Source organism: Triticum dicoccoides, chromosome 2A (genome assembly GCF_002162155.2).
Source record: "Triticum dicoccoides isolate Atlit2015 ecotype Zavitan chromosome 2A, WEW_v2.0, whole genome shotgun sequence".
NCBI lineage: Eukaryota > Viridiplantae > Streptophyta > Magnoliopsida > Poales > Poaceae > Triticum > Triticum dicoccoides.
Window position 1 is genome coordinate 671,199,123 of NC_041382.1, and position 8,189 is coordinate 671,207,311.

The 8,189-nt window shown below is 43.0% G+C and overlaps 1 long non-coding RNA gene across 4 annotated transcripts; it reads right to left on the reverse strand.

The window, feature by feature from the left end:
• Nucleotides 1-3,041: 3,041 nt before the first annotated feature.
• On the reverse strand, nt 3,042-6,987 carry LOC119356111. 4 transcript variants are annotated; one of them, XR_005171845.1, is made up of 6 exons: nt 6,469-6,987; nt 5,885-5,967; nt 5,668-5,794; nt 4,542-4,697; nt 3,718-3,788; nt 3,042-3,317 (listed from the first exon to the last, which is right to left on the reverse strand). It is a non-coding gene; the product is annotated as an uncharacterized LOC119356111 (long non-coding RNA). The 4 variants fall into 4 exon arrangements; XR_005171847.1 differs by having other exon boundaries at nt 5,885-5,974; XR_005171846.1 differs by lacking the exon at nt 5,668-5,794.
• Between the last annotated feature and the right edge of the window lie 1,202 nt (nt 6,988-8,189).

Below are 8,189 nucleotides of genomic sequence, written 5' to 3' on the forward strand. Positions count from 1 at the left end.
CTCCTTTGGTCCCGGTTGGTGGCACCAACCAGGACTAAAGGGGGCATTGGTCCCGGTTGGTGCCACCAACCAGGACCAATGCTCTGTCTATATAAACAGCACTTGTGAAAATTTTCATTTAGTTCTTCGATCCCGCCTGATGCCGCCGCTAGACTGCCCTCGGCCTCGCCATCGCTATCGTCGGCGCACGTCGTCCCACGCCCCTCCGACGCCGCCCCGCACCGTCCCGACGCCGTCGCCGCCCCGCGCCGCCCCTGCCCTGATGTGAACGCCCTCTGCCCCGACCTCGTCGTCGCCGCCCTCTGGCGCGCCTCGTCCTTGCCGCCTAGTGAGCCCCCTCCCTTCTCCCGCGCCACCGCCCCTGCCTGCTCTGCTTGCCGTGCGCCGTCGCCATCGCCCCAGCCTGCTCTGCTTTGCCGCGCGCCGCCACCGCCACGACCTGCTCTCTAGTTTTTTTTCGTACACTTTTTTATAATTCCTTGATGTATGTATATATGGATGTTGTATGTATATGTATATATATGCTGAAAGTGCATTATATCGACTAGAGGGGGTGAATAGACGATTTTTATGAATTCTTCACTGAGGAATTTGCAGGTGAGGAAATTCCTTAGCGAAGAACGACTAGCAGCGGAATAAGTACTCAAAAGTAAACATAATAGAACACAAGCATAGTCATCATGATGAAATGAAGACAGGCACAGAGTACAGAAAGCGTAAGCACAGGATAATACATGATGAAGACAAACAGACTGAAGAAACTGAACTGAGGAAATTGAGAAAATCTTCAGTCAAAGTATTCCAGCACAGATATGAACAAGCACACAACACCGTTATGAGGAAATGAAAGAGTTGAGGAAATAGAACCAGTAAGCTTGGTGAAGACAATGATTTGGTAGACCAGTTCCAACTGCTGTCTCAGTTGTACGTCTGGTTAGGGCGGCTAGGTATTTAAACCTGAGGACACACAGTCCCGGACACCCAGTCCTGAACACGCCGCTCAGGACACTCAGTCCTCTTTGTATTCCCCTTGAGCTAAGGTCACACAAACCTCGCCGAATCACTCGTGGTAAGTCTTTAGGTGACTTCTGAACCTTCACAAACTTGGTCACTCGGCGATGCATAATTCCTCTTGGATGCTCTAGACCATGACGCCTAACCGTCTGGAAGAAGCACAATCTTCAAAGGTTACAAGCGTCGGATCCACACAGGATCATTCTCTTCAATGATGCTCAATCACTTGGGGTTTGTAGGTGTTTGGGTTTGGTTTTTCCTCACTTGATGATTTCCGCTCAAAGTCCTCGGAGGATGGGTTGCTCTCAAATGACAAGTGTTAGTTTCTCTCGGAGCAGCCAACCAGCTAGTGGTTGTAGGGGGCGGCTATTTATAGCCTAGGGAGCAGCCCGACATGATAGGACATAAATGCCCTTCAATGATAAGACCGTTAGGTGGATAGATATTTTGGGACAGCTGGCGCATAGCACAACAACGGTCGGAATTTTGAGTGGCGAAATCCTCAGGCCTATCATGTTCCTCACTGTGTAGACAATCCGCGCTGGCGAATTCCTAACTCCTCAGTCAGAACAAATTCCTTAGAGACCAAAAGAACTTCGTCTCTGTCACTGAAGAATATGACTGAATTGTATGAGATTTCCAATGGCTTCACTCGAAGGGATTGGTAGGTGTAGGATTTGAGTTGAGGATCACATGGAAATTTTTCCTTAGTATTTCGTCGACCCCCTTTAACAGTACAGTGTTTCCTATGACTCAAGAAAGAGAAAATGAAACTACGAAAACAAAAGTCTTCACGCTTCATGTTCCTCGAATGAATACCAAGTCTTCAAGGTCACACCAATTTCTTCACTTTCAAATTCTTCAGAAAGTCTCCAGAAATCCAAAGTCTTCAGTCGAAGAACTTCATTTTTAGGGGTCGACTTTCTCTGTAAATATCAAACTCCTCATAGACTTATAGACCTGTGTACACTCACAAACGCATTAGTCCCTTAACCTATAAGTCTGCAATACACCAAAATCACTAAGGGGCACTAGATGCACTTACAATCTCCCCCTTTTTGGTGAGTGATGACAATATAGGTTAAGTTTTCAATGAGGATAAACATATGAAGTGTAAATACTGATATTGAGGAATTTGATTGCAAGATATAGAAGAACTCCCCCTGAATATGTGCATGGTGAGGTATTTGCTTTTGAAGCATTGCACACTTGAAGAGTAGAATCATGGAGATCTCCCCCTATATCTTGTAATTCATACACGCATTTGACATATCACAATGAAGAATTTGAAATGCATGATGAAATATGGTGACTGATGTAATTCAGCATGCGTGCATTAGCATATATGAGGAATAAGCATGCAGAAAAACATATCAAAAGTATCAGAGCACCATCGGGTTTAAGTTTACAACTCAATCCAATAAAGTCTCAGAAGAACGAGAGTTGTAACTTCACAAAAAAATGCCCATATAGAAAGATCCGCTTGAAGACTAACTCAAAATTCTCCCCCGTTGTCATCAAATGACCAAAAGGATCGAATATGAGGACTAACGCCCCTGAAGAATATCAAGTTGATGAAGGAGTGCCAGTGTTGTTGGGGTCGTTTGTCGTGGAAGGGCCTGCCGCAGTGTCGTCTAAGCACTACAAGAAATCTATTAATACATGACAGTCCTTAGCCATCACAGATCAGCCAAAAACTGTCATGCGTGTCCATCCTTGACGGACTTGAGATCCGTCATGTATATCGCGTCAGAATTTGACATTGTAGCTTCCATGACGGTCCTTGGATGTCATGGAATTGCCTCAGGCCGCCCAAGCCCAAACTAGGCCGTGACAGAACAGTCCGTCATGGACCAATGCCATGTGGCTACCTACGTGGACACTATTTTTCGTCACAGAAACCGTCATGGATTTAGGATCAATTTAAATTTGGTCCCATCCATTACATTCAGCCCAATTTTGATCAAATACGCCTTTAGCATAATATGTTCCGTAAATCATAATGCCAATTTTGGACGAGGACAATATTTCCAAAGTACCATATGTTACACAAATCACTCAATATGCAACCATCTATAGGTATGTAGAACCTAGCAGTTTATAATATCCTCCATGAAATGATAATATACACCATATATTGACAAAATCACTCAATATGCAATCATCCATAGGAATAGGAACCGATACAATCCAATTTACATCAACAAAACATGTAACTACAAAGGTTGTCACTCGTGTTCTTGTCGTCAACCCTCCTGATGGCAACTATATGGCATGGCGGATTCTGATGGACAGCAACATACCTACCATATTCACAACAACATTAGACATTTGTAGATATGAGTATATAGTAGGAGAAATGCCTACTGATGAGAATAACAAAGTATCTAGTATAAAACAACAATAAATTGACTGACTAATACATGTGCATAGTACACAAATAAATAGGTTTAAACCTCTGTATTCTTACTGTAGGACTGCCACAATGTAACAATGTAATTTTCTTCATAGATTCAGATTAAACTTATTTCTGGAATACATATTCACCGGTCTGCAGGAGACAACAAGGATAGAAAAAGAAATGCCTAGGGAGAAAACTCTAAATAGAACATGTTGACATATTAATATAGTAACAAAAATCATGTCTCCAAGACCTAGGGGGAAAATCTAAACTGAATCAGATCTTCATAGAAGGCCACATACCACAGTGTCTGTACTTGTACCCTGCGGTTTGTCTCTACTCGGTACCCTGTAGTTTGTCTGTACTTGTTATCCTGCAGTGTACAAGATACAGAAGAAATTCCAAGAAAATTTAGGGTTAAAGATTCAGAGAGAAAGCGGTCACCAGAGAGAAGTGTGCCGAATGAAAGTCAAATGACTAACAAACACACATAACAAAACTCAAGTACTATAGCAGCAGAAGTTGAGGCCATATAAACCCACTAACAAAATAATGCTCAGCATTTCTAAACAAAGGACAGTAGTATGATTTGTGTTTGTCCATACAGTAGGTTTTTTGTTTGAAAGGTCAAAGATAATGCCCAGCATTTCCTAATTGACATTTCAGATTAGATCTGGAAATTCTGTACATATATTTCAAAGGTAAAAGCTGAGTTTTTGCCAAGTTCATCTTCATATACCATTACTGTATATACACTGCCAGTCAGCAATGAGGATTGGTTTTAAATTTCTCAGATTTGAGAAGTAACCCCTATTTACTAAAATGCAGTTTCGGCGAACTACTCACTCTTGAAACAAGAGTTGGAGCTATCATGTTTACATGAACGCCTGATCCAATCAAAAAGTAAACAGGCTAAAAGGCCTACTCACAATGTTACCTGCCTGATACAATCAAACATTCAGTTCTGGGTGCAATATAGAAAAAAACAATATTGCAAAAAACTTGAAAAGCATGGAAGCATCATATATATTGTGTATCAAAAATTTAAAAGCTACAAGTAAATGTGACACTAGAGTAAGGATTCCTTATTATTATGAACAGGAAGAGAAAAGAGGTTGTAACTTACTCTGTCTCCACTAGATGATGACTTATTTCCATTTATCCTCCATCAACGAGAGCTCAAGGAATGTGACAACAAGGATCCAGTGTCTCTTCCATACTAACAACATTACTGGGACCATGAGGAACATCGTTCCCATCATAACAATCACAACCACAATGCCTGTTCATATAGCATGACATGCAAATAAGTATGGCATAATCTGCAGAATGCAGAGTGCATTATAAAGGTTGAGCTCCACTTGCTTTTAGAAGTTTACTAGTATGGCGTAATACACATATATGCAATGCAACTTCCAGATTTACCATGAGATTTAGGAAATAAAAATTATTGGGATAGTAGATCCAGTAATAACTTCCAGACACAAATTTTAAACATGAGGACATACAAATGCAACACATTCTCTGGTTACCTACCATTGCATATACACGATTGCCAACAACTGCAGCACCTACCTTATCTCTCTCATTTCAACAAGAGAACAACTTTTCTCAAGCCTAAAACAACATCAAATCGAGCTAATCGAGCCTAAACAGCACCAACATCCTAACTAACCATGGACCAGGATCAGGTTCAGCTCAATGACCAGGGTCGCAGTGCAAGTCGGCCACCGCCGGCACGCGGCAGAGGAGGTCGCCACCGACAGCACAAACACACTCTTCACCGGAAAAAATGTACACTTGTCCCAGCACATGAACCGAATTTTATCTATCAACCAAGCTTAAATGATCTAGTCTATCTCATAGCTGGTTTTCAAGTAATGGTTCTTTTCTTCCAAGCAAACTAGAAAACTGATTGGTAGAGTACAGAGTGGGTGGTGTTTTCTCATATAAAAATGTAGAGAGCAGTAGAGAATAATCAGGAATGGTAGAAAGTAATTGGTATGCAGAGTAAATGTTAGCAATCAGCATTTTGTCAAAATAGACATGTAACTATAAAAATACCATTTGAGATTTTACATAGCATGCATCCACCGTGAACAAAACAAACAACCCTATCAAACTAGGAGGAACTAGGTGTTGCAGCAAGCAATAAATTAAGTAAAAAAATGGAAACAAGTGCACACACACTAACACGATGCAAAAAGCACTACGAAGATATTTAAGGATCAGCACTGCTATACACACGACACCTGCATGGCCGATGCTTGCACAATTCTGCCATGACAGCGCCAACAGCGAGCATGCTCACAAAGGCGTTGTTGGGGAGGGAACATCATTCATAGGCCGTGTAGCTACTGTCATGTGTGAGGCAACATCCTTCAAGGATAAGAACATCAGGACAAAGAAGGGTGCATAGTTTGTAGTGCTAGCCAATTATTTTGTACTACAGAAGTAGTTTCAACTGACCTTTCTGTATTGTATCCTTTGTTCTTCATAAGGCTCTATTTTATAAACACCTTTTATGTCATCAACAACACCCTCGACTTCAGCTATCTCCTCCAAGTACAGAATAATAATTAAAACTTTAGTCAAACTATTCCATGGAGAAAACAAATAAATCTTCTGATTTAGTAGAAGTATCCACTATAGTTACTCCTGCATAGGATTCCCTCCATGATTTATTCCAGCTTTAAGCATCCCATCTTTTCAGTTTCATATATACTCTACATCATACTTTTATCCATCTCAATGATGTATCTGTAAACTAAATCGACACACATAAACACAGCACGACCTCAGAAACTATGTAAGCACCCCACATATATTTGTTAGACGTACATGTTGATGAAGAAAGGATGTAAATATAAATCTCTACATTAAAAAATATCAGTCGCATCAACATTTATGGAAAACATGAAACATAATACATCATCTTGCTATCTTTCCGAAACAATTATTCCCAGCCACAAAAGTTATTTCACTGCAAAGCACTATCCTGACATCCTAAATGGATAATTTTTCAATTAATGGAGAGTGAAAGGGCTTATCACCTTCACAGCGAGTAGTCTGGCGAGGTCACCTATGGCGATGTGGATAAGGCCTAGGTGTGCCGAAGAAAACAGTGGCCACCACCTCCTCTCCCAGCGCGAGATTGTGAAGAAGGGGGAGCGTCAGGGCATCCATCCTTGTCCTGGGCAGCGGGTAGGCTACAACTTCCATCTCGCCGTCCTCAACCACTTTCCTCATGACCACCACGCCCATGACGACAAGCAGGGGGCTGCCCTTGACATAGATCTAGGAGGGCCGCTACGGCTGCCCCATCGCGGAACGGAGGAGGCTACACATGGGGAGGGGGAGCCGGAGAGGGTGGGGGTGGTGGCGGAGCGAGAGAGGGTGGGAGACGGAGGTGGAGCAGGAGATAGTTGGCGCGGCGGCGCTGGAGATCGGCAGCCGCGCGTGGTGGGAGGCTGGACATGGATCTGAATCGGGAGGTGAGAGGGAGAGGAGTTGGCGGCTCTGGGTGGAGGTGGATAGGGTTTTCACGGTCGAGGGTGAGGCGCGAGGCTATGGCCAATAGGATCGTTGGCTGTGGTGTTAAATGGGTCGAAAAGATTTAACTCCGCGCGTCGACGACTTGAATGTTTTCCCCTCCGCGCGCTTCTGATTTGGACTTTCCCGCGTAGATGACTTGAATGTTTTCTCCTTCGCGCGCTTTGCTTCAACCAGTTTCATATTTTGGTGTCTTTGCCCTTAGCCCGGTGAATCGTACTAGGCATGATTCATGTTGGCCTCACGGGTCTGTATGCTACATAAGTATATTTCATCATTCAGTTTGGTTCCATCTAATTTGATTAGGATCCTTGAATTTTTTTGCTATTTTGCAAATTCAAATTACAATGTAACTCATATGACTATGCCACATTAGCAGGAGCAATTCGTGTTGTTACAGAGGGTGTATGAAGGGGGGAAGCTAGGCCCGGCTAGGCCAAGTTGGTCGATCGATGACGGTTTTCGTGACGGTACCTCCACGTCCGTCATTAAGGGGCTACCCTTTTTGGGCCCAGGCACATCTTGCTGGTCGGTGACTGTTTCCATGACGGATTTACAGAACGTCACCAGGAATCCGTCACAGATTAACAGGTTTCTTGTAGTGAAGTCTTCGTACTCGTCGGTATCGCGTGATGATGAATATGAGCTGGACACCAGAGAAGGAACCTTGACCTTCTTGAATTTCTTCGGTGGAGGTGCAGACCAGTCAAAATCTTCCTTCAAACCCATTTTCTTGAGATCTTCATAATACAGATGTGATAGAATGGCCCAGGTGCGACCGAAAAATTCATGGAGGTAGTAATGGTTTTTCTTCACTTCATTGTGCGTAGCAGTCATGTTGTGAAGAAATGAACCAAACTAATGCTTAACCCATTTATGATTTCGATCCACATTCTGGTGAAGACCAAGCAGAAGCTCACGATCAGTCATCACACGAGGAGCAGTGGCTTGAGGAGTAGACTTGGGTGCATTGGCAGAGTCATGTGTGGCAAAGTCATCATTGGTGAAATAAGATGAAGATTTGCGAAATTGTCCATCCAATGGACGAATGCCTTCATCTATAACAGCTGGTGCCTTGCCCTTTTCATCAACTGAGGAATAGGTCCGCTTGAGGACTTCAATCGGGGGCAAGTAGCTGAGGTGATTCTGAAAATCAGCTTTGTAGTTGAGTGAAGACCTTGTCCTGAGGAATCTCATAATCCAAGGTGCATAAGGCTTCAGC